This window comes from Mobula hypostoma, chromosome 14, assembly GCF_963921235.1.
Source record: "Mobula hypostoma chromosome 14, sMobHyp1.1, whole genome shotgun sequence".
Taxonomy (NCBI): domain Eukaryota; kingdom Metazoa; phylum Chordata; class Chondrichthyes; order Myliobatiformes; family Myliobatidae; genus Mobula; species Mobula hypostoma.
Genome location: NC_086110.1, coordinates 61,824,905 through 61,841,079, shown reverse-complemented (window position 1 = coordinate 61,841,079; position 16,175 = coordinate 61,824,905). Strand labels below are relative to the sequence as shown.

At 45.4% G+C, this 16,175-nt stretch overlaps 1 pseudogene; it reads right to left on the bottom strand.

The window, feature by feature from the left end:
* Positions 1-10,798: 10,798 nt before the first annotated feature.
* Positions 10,799-13,248, bottom strand: LOC134356395 (uncharacterized; annotated as a pseudogene).
* Between the last annotated feature and the right edge of the window lie 2,927 nt (positions 13,249-16,175).

The window sequence follows — 16,175 nt, the reverse complement described above, 5'->3', positions numbered from 1 at the left end:
AGATTAAAATTAGAAATAAGAGAAAATCTGCAGATGCTGGAAATCCAGGCAATGCACACAAAATGCTAAAGGAACTCAGCAGGCCAAGGCAGCATCAATGGAAAAGAGCACAATCGATGTTTCAGGCCGAGGCCCTTCAGCAGGACTTGAGAAAAAAAGATGAGAGGTCAGAGATGGAAGGGAGGGGAGGAAGGGAGATGATAGGTGAAACTGGGAGGGGGGAGGGGTGAAGTAAAGAGCTGGGAAGTCAACTGGTGAAAGATATGGGGCTGGAGAAGGGGGAATCTAATAAGAGAGGACAGAAGGCCACGGAAGCAAGAAAAAGGGAGAGGAGTGCCAGAGAAAGGTGCTGGGGAGGCAGGAAACCAAAGTGAAAGAGGAAAAAGAGGATGGGGAATAGAAAAAGAGGCCGTCATTACTGGAAGTTTGAAATATCGATGTTCTTACCATCAGGTTGGAGTCTTCCCAGACGGAATATAAGATGTTGCTCCTCCAACCTGAGTGTGACCTCAGATGGAGGACATGTTGAAATGGGAATGGAAAGTTGAATTAAAATGGGTGGCCACTGGGAGATCCCACTTTTTCTGGTGGGCAGAGTGTAGGTGCTTGGCGAAGCAGTCTCCCAATCTACATCAGGTGTCACTGATGTACAAGAAGTCTACACTGGGAGCACCGGATACAATAGATAACCCCTACGGACTCACAGATGAAATGTTGCCTCACCTGGAAGGACTGTTTGGGGCCCTGAAGAGTAGTGAGGGAGGAGGTGTAGGGGCAGGCATAACTCTTGCGCCGCCTGCAAGGATAAGTGCCAAGAGGGAGGTCAATGAGGAAGGATGACTGGACATGGGAGTCGCATAGGGAGTTATGCTCCCTGTGGAAAGCAGTAAGTTGGGGGGGGGGGAGGGAAAGATGTGCTTGGTGGTGGGATCCTGCTGGAGATAACGAGAATTATGTGCTGGACACAGAGGCTGGTAGGGTGGTAGGCGAGGACAAGAGGAACCTTATACCCGGTGGGGTGGAAGGGAGATTGGGTGAGGGCAGATGTCCGTGAAATGGAAGAAATGTGGTTGAAGGCAGTGTTGATCGTGGAGGAAGGGAAACCCCTTTCTTTGAAGAAGGAGAACATCTCCTTCGTTCTGGAATGAAAAGCCTCCTCCTGAGAGCAGATGTGGCAGAGACAGAGGAATTGAGAGAAATGGGGGGCATTTTTACAAGTAGCAGAGTGGGAAGAGGTATAGTCCAGGTAGCTGTGAAAGTCAGTGGGTTTGTAATAGCCATCAGTGGATAAGTAAGTGGATAGAAACAGAGAGATTGAAAAAGGGGAGAGAGGTGTCAGAATTGGACCAGGTAAATTTGAGGGTAGGGTGGAAGTTGGAGGCAAAGTTGACGAAGTTGGCATGGGTGCAGGAAGCAGCATCAATGCAGTGGTCGATGTAGCGTAGGGAGAGTGGGTGATGGACACCAGTGTAGGCTTGGAACATAGACGGTTCCACATAGCTGACAAAAATGCAGGCATAGCTGGGGCCCATGCAAGTACCCATGGCTACACTTCTTGTTTGAAGGAAGTGGGAGGAGCCAAAAGAGAAATTATTGAGAGTGAGGACAAGTTCCACTAGAAAGAGGAGAGTGGTGGTGGAGGGGAACTGGTTGGGTCTGGTGTCCAGAAAGAAACAGAGAGCTTTGAGGCCTTCCTGGTGGGGGGAGGGGGGAGGTATATAGGGACTGGACATCCATAATGAAAATAAGATGCTCAGGGCCAGGGAAATTGAAATCATTGAAAATATCAAGAGCGTGATCAAGATTAAAATTAGCTTCATTTGTTACATGTACGTTGAAACATACGGTGTAACGCATCGTTTGTGTCAAATCAAACCAGTGAGGATCGTGCTGCGCAGCCCACAAATGTCACTGCCCTTCTGGAGCCAACATGAGCATGCCCACAACTCACTAACCCTAATCTGTATGTAAAGGCCTTTGCCCCAACTGACTCCCGTTGCCTAGGGTGAGTAGCCGTCAACCCCGCCAAACAGTGCAAATGCTTTGGTGCGGATACGGTGCGAGGCGCCCAATGATCAGCCACGACACAAATATGAAACAATATACCAAGTGCGAGTAAAGAATTATACTTTATAGCAAATTTTGGTGATGGGTTAGTAGCAACAACTAAAAGAAAAGGCGCCACATAAGTAACTTATCAGTCTTCTGCACATAATATTTTAATACGTTGGAGCTCACGCCTCCGATTCCATCCACAACGTCCTTCCGAGACTCCGGCCACCATCCAAATCCCCGAGGTCCGGTATCTCCCGTCCTGGAACTGCTGTCCATTCTCCACATGTCCGTCCTCTCTGCACGCCTCCCGAAAAAGCCCGCGCTCCTCAACTCAGCACACATATACAAAATAACATAACATGACTTCCATTGGCTAGCAAAATGAATACAATTTCCATTATCACATAGTATAACCCAAACATTGCCGTTACAGTGAACCCCTTGCTCAGCAGTTAACAGTATGAGAAGCCATTTTAATATAACACTTCAGAGAAGCCATTTTGGTAAAAAGCGATTCACAGTTAACAGTCCATCTAGTATTACTGAGAACCCTACATGTACAACTTTGAAATGTGGGAGGAAACTGGACCATCAGAGTAAAATCCACATGATCATAGGGAGAACATACGAACTCCTTAAGACAGCGGAGGAAACTACATGCTGATTCATGACTGCCGGTGATGTAATAGTGTTACACTAACCGCTACACCATCATGTCATTCCACAATGGTGTTGAGAGGGAGAACAAATCAGCCACGAGTGAATGGCGGAGCGGACTCCATGGACCAGATTATGCTCCTATGTCTGATGGTTATCATTTTGGTTGTAGTGTAAAACAACCTAAATGAAGTTGTTGATTTGCATTTCAATTCTGATCAATCAAATTTCAAAATAATACAAGGAAAACCCAATGAGTGGACAACTGGGGGAACTGTTAAGCTGTACTTATTGTTCCTTCCAAGCTTGGTAGACTAACCACATACCATGTCTAAAATTACATCACAATATGCCATTTACAAAAATAAATTAACCTAATTTGCATTTAAATCAGACAATAGTAAATGCTTCTATCATCTCCCTGGGGTGCCCCTTCTATAAATTGACCACTCATTCATTGATATACAAAGGAACAATTTTAACTTCACCTGTTCCTCTGGAAACAGATGGGGTTGTGTACACCATTGATTTCACACACTACCAGGTTCAACGGAAAGTAATATCTGTTGTGGAGTACAACCGATATTCCACCTGATCCTGCTGCTAACCCAACATGTGAATTAGTTTAAAATTACACTCGAGGATTCCGCAGCCCTGATCTGAATTTGCCTCTCTTTCACCACAGACTGTGTCATTTTATTTTACACACAGAGAATCTATCAGTATCAACTTAAAAGCCTTCACTTTTGTTAACTAACACAAAGAATAAATACCTGGACAAATAAATCACAACACGTGCTTTCAAACTCCGACTGGGAGGCCATTTTATTTTACCTAAAGATAAAGCACAGAACAGGCCCCACCACCCCATCAAGGTGTGATACCCAGCAACCTATCTATTTAATCCTTGCCTAATCATAGGACAATTTACAATGACCAATTAACCTACCAACCCATAAGTCTTTGGACTGTGGGAGTAAACTGGAGCACCTGGAGGAAACCCACACAGTCAAAGGTTCAAAGGTTTATTTTAATGTCAAAATATGCATGTATAATAGAACTCTGATATTTGTCTTCCCCAGGTAGCCATTAAATACAGATCCCCTTTGCATTCACCTCAATGCTTCAATCTTCATCACTGCTTCGAGATGGATTCATTCAAGACTCTGCACCTCATCTCTTGTCTTTTCCACGAGTCAGCGTGTGTTGTCAGACCTTTTAAGCAACCCCCCCACCCCCCCCCATCTGTGCAGCTGTCCGGGCACAACGCAGCGCTGGATCCTTCAATCGAGATTCAAACTGTACATCACAGGCTCCAACAGTTTCCGTAATACAAACAAGTCAAAAAGAACAAACAGAAGGTGTAGAAAAGTGAAATAGTTGGAAAGTTTTGCTGTCTGGAAGATGTCACCTGTAGAATCATTGCTCGCTAGTGCCATCTTGATCAGAAAAATGTCACAGAGATAACATATGAACTCCTTACAGATAGTGCTGGAATTGAACTCCGAACTTCGATGCTGAGCTGTAATAGTGTCGTGCTATCCATTACCATAAGACCATAAGATATTGGAGTGGAATTAGGCCATCTGGTCCATTCAGTCTTCTCCACCATTTCATCATGACTGATCCATTCCCTCTCACCCTCAATCTTCGGCCTTCTCCCTGTATCCTTTCATGCCCTGATTAATCAAGAATCTATCAACAGATGCCTTAAGCATACCCAATCACTTGGCCTCCATGCCCACCTGTGGCAACAATTCACAAATTCAGTACTCTCTAGCTAAAGAAGTTTCTCCTCATTTCCATTCTAAATGGATGTCCCTCTATTTGGAGGCTATGGTGGTGTCCAGTTTCAATTTTATTTAAAACTGAGTCATCATGAATTTCATATTGTCACACATGTCAAAAAGAGGAATAAGTGAACTTGATGTTAATAATTCTTGGCTTAATTCAAGTTGATAGTGATGTATTTAGATCTATTTTGCAATAAATAAAGAATGAAATACTTTGTGTTTCACTTGAGTCAGAGAAAACATTAAAATCTGCAGAATTAATCTTGCATCCGTCAAACACTAAATTGGCTTCTAGAGATCCTGCTGCAAATCCAGCAGGATATAATTTAATTAAGACTTTCAGTCATGTCAATGTGTATCTTTCTATATAGTCTTTGGTAAAAAGATTTATCCAGAGGTACAGGAGCTAAAGATTTTTATTTTCAATTCTTATTGTTGCATGCCACCTGTGTAGCTGAATTGTATACTTTCTTGTCTTGTTACTTAGTGATTGATAATTCATTGGTGTCATACCTCTCTCCCCGGCAGCTATCTGCTACTGAGATAAAGTGCTGCCAAAAAAATATAAAGCAAATACAGTGAGACAATGGTGCTGCTGGCTATCAGCCATTTGTGATTGACCAGTCCTCATCGAGAGTCAGCAGTGGAAAGGGTGAGAAGCTTCCAGTTCCTGGGGGTCAACATCTCTGGAGATCCATCCAAGGCACAACTCCAGTGACTACATTTTCATCTGGAGTTTAAAGAGATTTGGTATCCCACCAAAGACTCTAGCAAATTTCTGCAGATGTACAGTGGAGAGCATTCTGACTGGTTGCTTCACTTTCTGGTATGGAGGTGCCAATACACAGAATGAGAAAAAGCGGAAGAACATTGTAGAGTTAGCCAACAAGATTAGGGACACTATCCTCAGCACCATTGAGGCCATCTTCAAAAAGCAATGTTTCATAAAGGTGGAAACCATCACTGAGGTTGATTATCCTTACACCTGGGACATACCCTCTTCTCATTGCTACCATCAAGGAGGAGGCAAAGGGGCCTGAAACACTCAATGTTTTAGGAACAGCTTCTTTCCTTCCCCCATTAGGTTTCTGAACCGTCCATGAGCCCACGAACACTATCTCACTATTTTCTCTCTTTTGGCACTATTTATTTTATATATGTTAAAAGGCATCCGTTAGTCTTGCGAAACCATGGATCTGCGCCTGGAAAGTCTTCATTCTCCAGGGCGCAGGCCTGGGCAAGGTTGTATGGAAGACCAGCAGTTGCCCATGCTGCAAGTCTCCCCTCTCCACAACACCAATGTTGTCCAAGGGAAGGGCATTAGGACCCATACAGCTTGGCACCAGTGTCATCACAGAGCAATGTGTGATTAAGTGCCTTGCTCAAAGACACAACATGTTCCCTCGGCTGGGGCTGGAACTCACGACCTTCAGGTCGCTAGTCCTAAGCCTTAACCACTTGGCCACGTGCCCACATTTTATATATGTATATATGTCTTATTGTAACTTACAGCATTTTTATGTATTGCACTGTTCTGCTGCCTGAAGCAGCAACTTTCACGGCATATGTCAGTGAAGGTAAACCAGATTCTGGATCAGCATGTATTGCTTAACCGTCTGCCTGCAGGAAAGGTGAAGAGATGAGGCATCTAACATCAGGTCTGCACCATCTAACCTCAGATCTCCACCACCTAGTATTAAATCCCCACCAGCTAGACTCAGCACAACTGACAAACCTGCATTATTGAGGACAGGCTGGAAAGTAGTAGCACGTCTACAAACGTAAGAACCTGCGTTGCTGAGGCTGGATTGGGGAGGACACTAACGCAAGGGGGCATAATTTTCAGGTAATTGGACGGAAGCATAGAGGGGGGGATATTGGAGTTAAGTGTTATTTTACACACAGAGTGCTGGGTGCATGGAATGCCCTACTAGGGGTGGTGGTAGGGGCAGATACATTAGGGATATTTAAAAACTCTTGGATCAGAATATGAATGATAGGAGAACGAAGGGTTGATGTGGGAGGGAATGATTAGATTGATCATAGTTAAAAGGTCGGCACAACATCATGGACCAAGGGGTGCATTGTGCCATAGCTTTCTATGTTCTGTACTCTGGACTGGAGAGTAGTTGCTATCGGGAGAGGTGGTGGTACTACAATCACTTGAGTTGAGAGAGGTGTTCTCCTAAGGGGTTATCTATCGGTGGATGAAGGGGTCAATCTGGGACCCACATAGCTCCACCAAGCTCGGAAAAAGTGATGCAATGGACTTTTAACATCGTAAACCAGCAAGTTGTTTGTTATACCTCCCCTCTCCCTGTGAAACGGAGACATCTCTTTCTCCCTTATTAGAGAGAGAGAGAGAGCCTGTGGTATGTCGAATACCGGGTGAACAAGTAGTCTTTGAGGTACTGCAAGTCTGTGTCTTTGCTGCACATTTGAGTGCTCTGTGGTGGGTGCCGATGCTTTTTTTTGCCGGTGGGGGAGGGGGGCATCATTGCTTGCTACCGCTTATGCGCAGGAGGGAGGGGAACTGGGGGCAGAGTACTTTGGGGTCCTAACATTCAACTTTCGTTCATTCTTTGGGAGCACTCCTCTGTTTTCGTGGATGGTTGCGAAGAAAAAGAATTTCAGGATGCATATTGTATACATTTCTCTGACGTTAAATGTACCTTTGAAACCTTTGGAACATAATCTGGCGCAGTGTGGACATGAGTAAGTGGTGGCTGTGGTTAGTGGTTGGGTCTTTTATTTGTTCAGTCTCTCCTCTCACAGTAACACTTGTTCTCTGTGGCATAGTGGAAGTCGTTCTCATGAGACACAGCTCCCTCTTGAACAGATTTCCTCCTGTGTACCTACTGAGTGCAAGGTCTTCCCAGTTTTTAGATGCAATGTTGAATTTCTTCGGGCTGATTTTGATGTTATCTTTGAAGCACTTCCTTTGGGCTTTCAGGTGTCTAGTGTAGGTGGTTCATGATTCAGTTCCATACAATCATGTAGGAAGGATGACTGCTCTACAGACCAAATATTTTGTTTGGACCTGTAGGTCTTCAGGTACTCTTTTTCCTAATCTTGCAAAGACTCCACTAGCACAACTCAGGCGGTGGTTGATCTCTGAGTTGTTGACTGCTTTTGAGAAGACAACGCTGCCAAGATAGGGAAAGTGGTCTGTATTTTCAAGGGCAATATTGTTAACTTTTATGGAGGACTGAATAAATAGCTGGTTGGGCAGTCAGAACAGACCCAGGGCTCTATCTGCCTTGGCAAAGGCACTCAGGATTCAATGGAGGACTTCTTCTGAGTGTGCTGCGATGGCATTGTCAACTGCATACTGAAGCTCCATGATAGTGATGGCGCTGACCTTGGTCTTGGCCTTGAACCGGTTGAAGGTGAAGAGCCTGTTGTCCATTCTATACACAATTGGGATTCCCTGTGGCAGGTCTCGGTCGATGAGGTGAAGGGTGGTGGCAACTAGGGTGGGCACAGTGATACAGCCCTGTTTGACTGCTGTCTTAACAGTGGGGGGTTCTGATTCAGCATCACAATTGCTGAGTGCTGTGGCTGACAAGTCATCATGCAGTAGCTTCAGTTTTTGGAAGTACTTATCAGGACAGCCATGTGTACGTGCCAAAGAGCTTGGTAGTCTACTGTATCAAATGCCTTTGTAAGATCCATGAAAGCCAAGTACAGGGGTTGCCTTTGTTCACAGCGTTTTTCTTGGAATTGGCATTCTGTGAATCTCATATTTGTAGTACCTCAGCAGGATAGAAACCACATTGTGATTCAGCGAGTACTTCTTCAGATAGCAGAAGGAGTCAGTTGACAAGGATGCGTGGAAGCTCTTTGTCTGTTGTTGGCAGGAGCGAGATGCATCTGTAATTGCCACAAGCTGCCCTGTCTTCCTTCTTTTGTATGGTCACTACTAGAGCACCCCTGAGCTCTGAAGACAGTTTTCCTTTTCCCAGACCTTCAGGAGCAAGGTGTGAATGTGGCGAAGGAGTACTGCTCCACTTTCCTTAAGGATCTCTAACGGGATCCCATCAGAGCCAGTGGCTTTGCTACCTTTCAGGCTCCTGATGGCATCGTGGACCTCTTTCATATTGGAAGGTTTTCCTATGTCTCCTCTCACAGGCTTCTGGAGGATTTGGTGAGTAACCTCTGGTTAGCAGTACTGTCATGGTTAAGAAGTTCTTGAAAGTGCTCTTTCCATCAATGGTTGATTTCTGTTCAATCCTTTAGCAAGTTCTTCCCATTTTTTGAGCATGGGAGTTTAATCTGAAATGACTTGGACCATAAAAAGCTTTGGTGGCACTGAAGAACCCTCTCATATCACTTGAGTCTGCCAGTCTCTGGATTCCTGAGGCTTTTTAATCCACCAAGAATTCTTTAGCCTCCCCACCCCATGCTGGACACTTGTCTAGGCACTGGAGTAAGCTTCTCTTTTGGCCTTGCTGCCGATGTCAATCTGCCAGGCACAAAAGGTTCACCTTTTCTTGAAGATACGTGCATGTCTTTATCATCAAACCAATCCTGATGTTTTCTGGATTTGCACCCCGAGATGTTTTTGCAGGTATTGAGAACTGTGGACTTAAGCAGACCCCAGTGTTCTTTGATATCATCTGAATATTCCTGTTGGATGTTTTTCCCAAGTAAAGCCTATTGCTATTGGGTGGCAGACTCTCAAGTTTTAGTCTTAGCCGGTCTGTTTCTTATGTACCCTCCTCCTCTTTTTCATGAGTCTGATGGACATAATGGAGCAGATCAGGCGATGATCTGTCCAGCAATCATCTGTGTCAACCATGGGCCTTGCGATGCTAATACCATGGCAGTCCCTAGCTCGAAAATTGACAAAGTCAGTGAGATGCCACTAATTGGATCGGGGGTGCTGCTAAAATGCCTTGAATTTGTTTTTCTCTCACAAAGAGAGTGTTTGAGATGATAAGATCTTGTTTAGCACATATGGTGAGAAATAGTTCTCCATTTGAGTTGATGTTGCAAATACCTTCCCTTCCTATTGTACCCTTCCAAAGTTTGAAGTCCCAACTGACCCTGGCATTGAAGTCCCCTAAGAGAATTATCTTATCCTACTTGGGGATGCTTGTCAGCATCACATCTCAGCAAGTGTAAAAGGGACTCTTTTTCCTACTCGTGTGAATCCAGATTTGGAGCATTAGCACTCACGATGCTTGTCATCCAATTGTTGGCAAGCACCAAACAGATTGCCATGCGACATTCACTGATTCCTACAGGAAGTTCAGAGAGTTGACTAACAAACTGGTTCTTTAATGCAAACCCAACACCATGGATCCAGGGCTCGTCAGCTGCCTTCTCTTCCCAGAAGAAGGTGCAACCACACTTCTTCACACTCAGTTGCCCTTCGTCTGCCAGACAGGTTTCAGAAAGACCATTTAGGGCAACCTGGCATCGCCTCAGTTTTTTTTTGCTAAGGGCCACATTGTGGCTGCCCATGCATCAGCCTCCTCATGTTAAACAAAGCCAGGCACAGGCATGCTCCATGAAGGGAATCCACCCCTGGTTGCTATCAGAAGAGGAAGGCACACTTGGATTGTTTGCTCTCATGGGGTAGAGGCCAAGGGGTGATGTGACGGAAGTATGTGAGAGGTACAGATAGGGTGGATAGACAGTTTTTTTTCCCCCAGGATGGCAATATCAAATATTAGAGAATGTAGCTTTACAGACTGTGGTGGGAGGTGCTTGAAAGCACTGCTGGGAAGATGGTAGAGACAGATATGGTGTATTCAGACAGACACATAATAGAAAGTCAGAGACCATGTGCAGGCAGCTGGGATGAGTTAGATTGACAGCATGGTTGTCACAGACATGATGGGCCAAAAGGCCTTTTCCTGCGCAGTCTTCTGTGTTCTAACAGCACATGTGTTTCAAACATTAGAGTGGGAGGCCACTTGATTTAAAGCTGGGTCATTCTGAATGTTACGTTGTCACACAGGTCGGAAGAAGGAATACACTCTGAACTTTATTGCATCTTGGTTGATGTAGTGACCCAATAATTTGAACACTGAGTCAACATGATGACAGACCCACTAACAAGAATGACTTTATTCCTCCTCAGTACATGGCAATTAAGGATGGACAATCGCTTTGTAAGTGAGATCCATGTCCATGTCTCATCAGTGAATAAGATGGGACAGGTCAGGAACTTATCTATTTTACATTATTTGAATGCTTTAGTTGTAGAATACACCATCTTGTGCTACTTGGACATGTCTTCAGTGATAAACCCAGGGTCATAGGGTGTTTCGGGTCTTTAATCATCAGACAACCTCGACTGGGCGACCCAGCCAGGGGTGATCAGCCCCTGACTTGTGTCCAAGTGGCGCACTAATCCACGGATCCCCCCTCTGGATCTACAGCCACCGCGAGGCCTTTTCAGCAGCTTCCAGAATGTTCTTGGTGGCTCTTCTGCACTGCAGTCCTTTAACTCCAAGGAGTTTTAGAGTCCGCTGTAATGAATGGCCAGCAAAGCCCTGGCACCCAACTTCGACTGGCTCACAGCAAGCTCTCCTGCCATTGCTCCAGCACTCTGCAACAAGACCTGTGTATCTAGCCCTCTTGCACTCATTGGCCTCTTCAATCCGGTCTTCCCAGGGGACAGTAAGTTCCAACGGGACCACTTGTTTTGTAGATTCCAATATTAACACTATGTCCGGGCGGAGCGGAGTGGCTGCGATGTTCTCTGGGAACTTGAGCTGCCTCCCTAGGTCGACTTGGAGCTGCCAGTCTCGTGCAGTGGCAAGAAGCCCTCCCGAGGAACTAGGCCAATATTGAGCCTTCTCCCCTGCTCTAATAAAGGTGATGGGCTGTTTGGGAGTGTGCTGATTTTTGCTGTTTTGAATTGCTGTGCTCATTGCGTCCACCATAGACCTTAGGACTTGGTCATGGCGCTAGCGGTATCACCCTTCCCCCAACGTCTTCGGGCAGCAGCTTAGGATATGCTCCAAGGTGCCCCTCTTCTGGCACAGTTAGCATGCTGGAGTGTTTGCCATGCTCCGCCTGTGCAGGTTGGCTGGGCTTGGGAGAATGTCATAGACTGATTGGATGACAAACTTGATGCGCAATGGTTCTGCTCTCCAGAGCTCTGTCCAGGTGAACTTGTGAGGTTCTGCATGCTCCCATCTAGTCCAGGTGCCTTGTTTGCACATGCCAACCATCTTGCTGTATCGTTCTTCCTCCACTTCTGCTCGTATCTCCTTCTGAACCAGTTGACGCTTCTCCTTTCCACGGGTTTTGTCGTAGCGTGGTTTGGGAAAATTGCCCAGTTCCTGCCCACCCCACCGCCACAGTGCCCATCAAACTGTTGTGCCGCAGCCGTGCCTCCGCTCTGTCGACAGCTTCCTGTGCCTGCCACTTCCTTCCGGTCTTTACGCGGATTCCTGCCAAAGTGACTTTAACATCAGAGAAGTCTTGGTACATCATAACCTCCCTGGCTTGAGTGACTTTGAACTCCTCTGATAGGCCGCTGATGGGGAGCTGCAGCTTGGTGGATTGCCCATACAGGACAATGCTGCTTAAGGTCCGGGGCAGCGCCAACCACCTCCGGAGAAACTGACTGATGGTCTTCTCCAGAGCCTCCACTATTGACATTGGCACCTCGTAGACTAGAAGGGGCCAGAGTAGCCTTGGCAGGGCTCTGTGTTGGTACATCCAGGCTTTGAATTTTCCTGGAAGCCTAGATTTGTCAATCGCGGTGAGCCAGGTTATCAAGTCACTCCTGGTTTGTTGAAGTGCGGCTGTGTCCTTCAGGGAGCTGTCGAAGATCCTGCCCAGGCTCTTGACTGGTTTTTCTGTCACTGCTGGAATCTGGATCCCTCCCAGGGTAAAGCGGAACTGGTTGGCCACTCTTCTCTTCTTCGGGACCAGAGACCTGGACTTGGCTGGTTTAAAGCTCATCCTTGCCTATGAAATGAGCCGTTCCAGCCCTTGAAGGAGGCATCTGCACCCAGGGACGGACGTTACCATCACCGTCAGGTCGTCCATGAGTGCTCTTATGGGGGGCTGCTGAGTACCAGGTCTAGATGTGGGGTCTCTACATTCCACCTCCGCTGACTTGACAATCATGTTCATGGCCAATGAGAAGAGTGACACCGAGATTGTGCAGCCAGTGATTATGCCCTTCTCCAGCCCATGCCAGGCGGATGTTAGTGACCCTGAGGACACTCAACCTGAAGTCACTGTGATAGTCCAGAATGAGGTTTCGAGTCATCTCTGGAACATGGTGTCTTGTCAGTGCTGTTTCAACGAGCGTGTGTGGGATGGATCCATAGGCGTTGGTTAGGTCTAGCCAGAGTGCTGCAAGGTCTCCTCTGTTCTCCCTTGCCTCCCGGATCAGCTGGGTCACCACTCCTGTGTGCTCTAGGCATCCAGGTACTCCTGGAACTCCCCCCTTCTGTACTGAGATGTCTATGTATCCATTCTTCAAGAGGAACTCAGTTAAACTTTGGGCCACAATCTTGAAGAAGATCTTCCCTTCAACGCTGAGCCGCGAGATAATACGGAACTGCTCGATGTTGCTTGAATCCTCTTCTTTTGGTGTCCAGACACCTTCCGCGTGCCTCCACTGAGCAGCGACCTTTGCTCTCAGCCAGATCACCTTTAAGATCTTCCAGAGTCGCACAAGGAGCCTTGGGCACTGCGTGTAGACTTTGTAAGGCACTCTGCAGGGGCCAGGGGCGGAACCTGCTCTTGCTGCTTTGACAGTGTCCATGTCTCATCAGTGAATAAGATGGGACAAGTCATGAACTTATCTATTTTACATTATTTTAATGTTTTATATTAGTACTTGGTCTTTTACAGTGTTTCAAGTACATCCTGGGAAACAGCCTTTCTTCTGTGGTCTCTGTCTATACTTCAGTAAAGCAGCTAACATAATCAAAGACCCCACCCACCCAGGGCATTCTTGCCTCCCCCAGCACATTGTGTAGGAAATACAAAGGCCTGAAAGCACGTACCACTAGGGTCAAGGACAGCTTCTATCCCACTGTAATCAGACATCAGATTCTGCGTTATTATGATCTTGCACTTTATTGCTCACCAGCGTTGCACTTTTTCCATAGCTTTTACACTTCATTCTGCATTGTTATTGTTTTGCCTTATTCTAGCTCAATGTTCTGTGTAATGATCTGAAACAGTATGCACGACAAGCTTTTCACTGTATCTTGGTACATGTGACATCAATAAACCAATACGAACACCACTTCAATTCTGGATGCCAGTCCGACAACCTCACTCAATCAAAGATCGGAAGAAGGAATACACTCTGAACTTTACTGATGGTGAAGCTGTAACACAGATCAAGGCAAGTAAAATAGCAATCAAATACCTGCGTTTTCTTGAACGATCAGAAAATGTTGAACTGAGAAATATTTTGAGATTCGCCTGCTGTTCTGAGCAGAATTTCCCAGTGCAATGACCTTTGTTGTAGTGCCAAATCAAATTCTATGAAATGGACTATCAGTTCAAACTAATAATTATCAGCTACTTGCACTAATAAAGCAACCTTCACAACACAAGCTGTCTCAGGATCCTTCACAATAGTATCGTAGACTTAGCCTTGACAGGGAATTCACAAGAAATTTCTGTAGCCAGAGAATGGTAGGAATGTTAAAGCGAATTGTTTTAAAATAATTAAGGAGACCCTTAACATGCCAAAGATGTGGAAAGAAATGGAGGAAACGTAGGATGAGGCTACTAAACAGCTTCATCCCACAGGCAGTCAGACTGCTAAGTAGCTGCTCTACCTGACTCTGCTTGGACACTTTTAACTTGCACTGGACACTTATAACTTGATTTTAACTGACATGTGGCTGTTGTGTTTTACTATTTATTGTTATGTTTATTATTTAGTGTTGCGTTTGTTATGTTATGATTGCACTGCTCCTGGGAAACGCTGTCTCATTCTGCCCTGCAGAGCTGATGTACGGTTAGAATGACAATAGAGTTTTTTGAATCTTGAATCTTGAATTGTATGGGTTTCTTCTGATCTCCTCCTGAATTCGAACGGCATGTGGGTGAGAGTTAGTAAGCTGTGGCAAGGCGTGTTGGTGCCAGAGGCATGGCTACACTTGCTAGCTGCCCCCAGCACATCCTCGGACTGCATTGGTTGTTGATGCAAACAACGCACTTCACTGTGTTTTCCGATATACATGTGACAAATAAAACTTTCTTTCTTCCTTCCTTCCTTTCTTCCTCATTATTGACTGGATGGGCCAAACCAGACTGTCTAGGAAGTAGGTTTTAAGGAATATTTCCAAGGGATGGGGAGAGGCTGAGAACATTATTCCAAAGATTTGGGGACAAGTCAGATACCAGTGGTGAGGCAGGGAAAATCAGATATGCCAGGTCTAGAATTAAAAGAGCACAGGTTATTGGGTTGTTGTTGTCTGGTGGAGGATGGTTGTAGCTATGGATGTGTTAAATACAAGGGTGAGAATTTTAACACTGTCGGCTGCAAGCTGGTGTAGAGACAGTGAGCATGATGGTCATGGACGAACAGGACTTGGTGTAAGTTCAAATGTGAACACAGAATGTCAGACACATTTTGATAAATTCTACACCAGAAACATGATCAGTTCACTGGATGGATTCCTAGGTAGCTAAGGTAAACCATATATATATGTTGTAACTGGGTTAACTGTCTGGGTACGCCCCTCCACTGACTGCCCCTGTGGCTCCTCCCACAGATCCCTAAATGAAGGCAATTTCGCCCTGCTCCTCCCCCTCAGACCAGGGGCAGACACTCAGCATGGAGGTCACGTCTTATTACGAATAAAAGCCTTTCAGTGTTTACCATACTTCAGTCTTTTGGAATTATTGAAGGTGCTTCAGTAGCGAAATGGAGTCAATAGCAATTTGGAGAGATGAACCTAATTATGTTGTGAATTTATAAGAAACATTGTGCTGAAAATGTGGCCTTGAGCAAGTTGCCTCAGGGCAGTACGATCAGCTTTGGTCTCAATTTGTGTATTCCTGTATCTCTTACAGTGCCATATCTGAGCAGACATTTCCTGTTTATTAGTCCTTTTAACAGGCATTTTTAATAACCTGAGGAAGTCTTAATGTGTCCCATGTTCAATGAAGAGCATTACCAAATGCAGATACTCTCATAATGCAGGGAAATGTAGCAGATAATTTTCACAAAACAGTATCCCACAAATATTGTGACATACTGTACTGTGCAAACATATTAGGCACATACTGTATACATAGGTAGGGTGCATAAGACTTTTGCACAGTACTGTAGTAATTTTATGTATTGCACTGTACTGCTGCTACAAACAAAAACTGATTTCATGACACACGTGAGTGATGATAAACCTGATTCTGATATGTGCCTCTATCGTGGACTGAAAGTGGGAAGGGGGCAGGGAGAGGAGAATCATGGTTGGGCAAAGGAGAATGGACAGAGGAAGGAGTGGGAAGCACCCAAGAGACATTCTGTAATGATCAATAAACCAATTGTTTGGAATCAAGTGATCTCCCCTAACAGCAGTTATAATGGGTGACTTCAATCTACATGTAGACTGGGTGAACCAAATTGGTAAAGGTGCTGAGGAAGAGGATTTCTTGGAATGTATGCGGGATGGTTTTTTGAACCAACATGTCGAGGAACCAACTAGAGAGCAGGCTATTCTG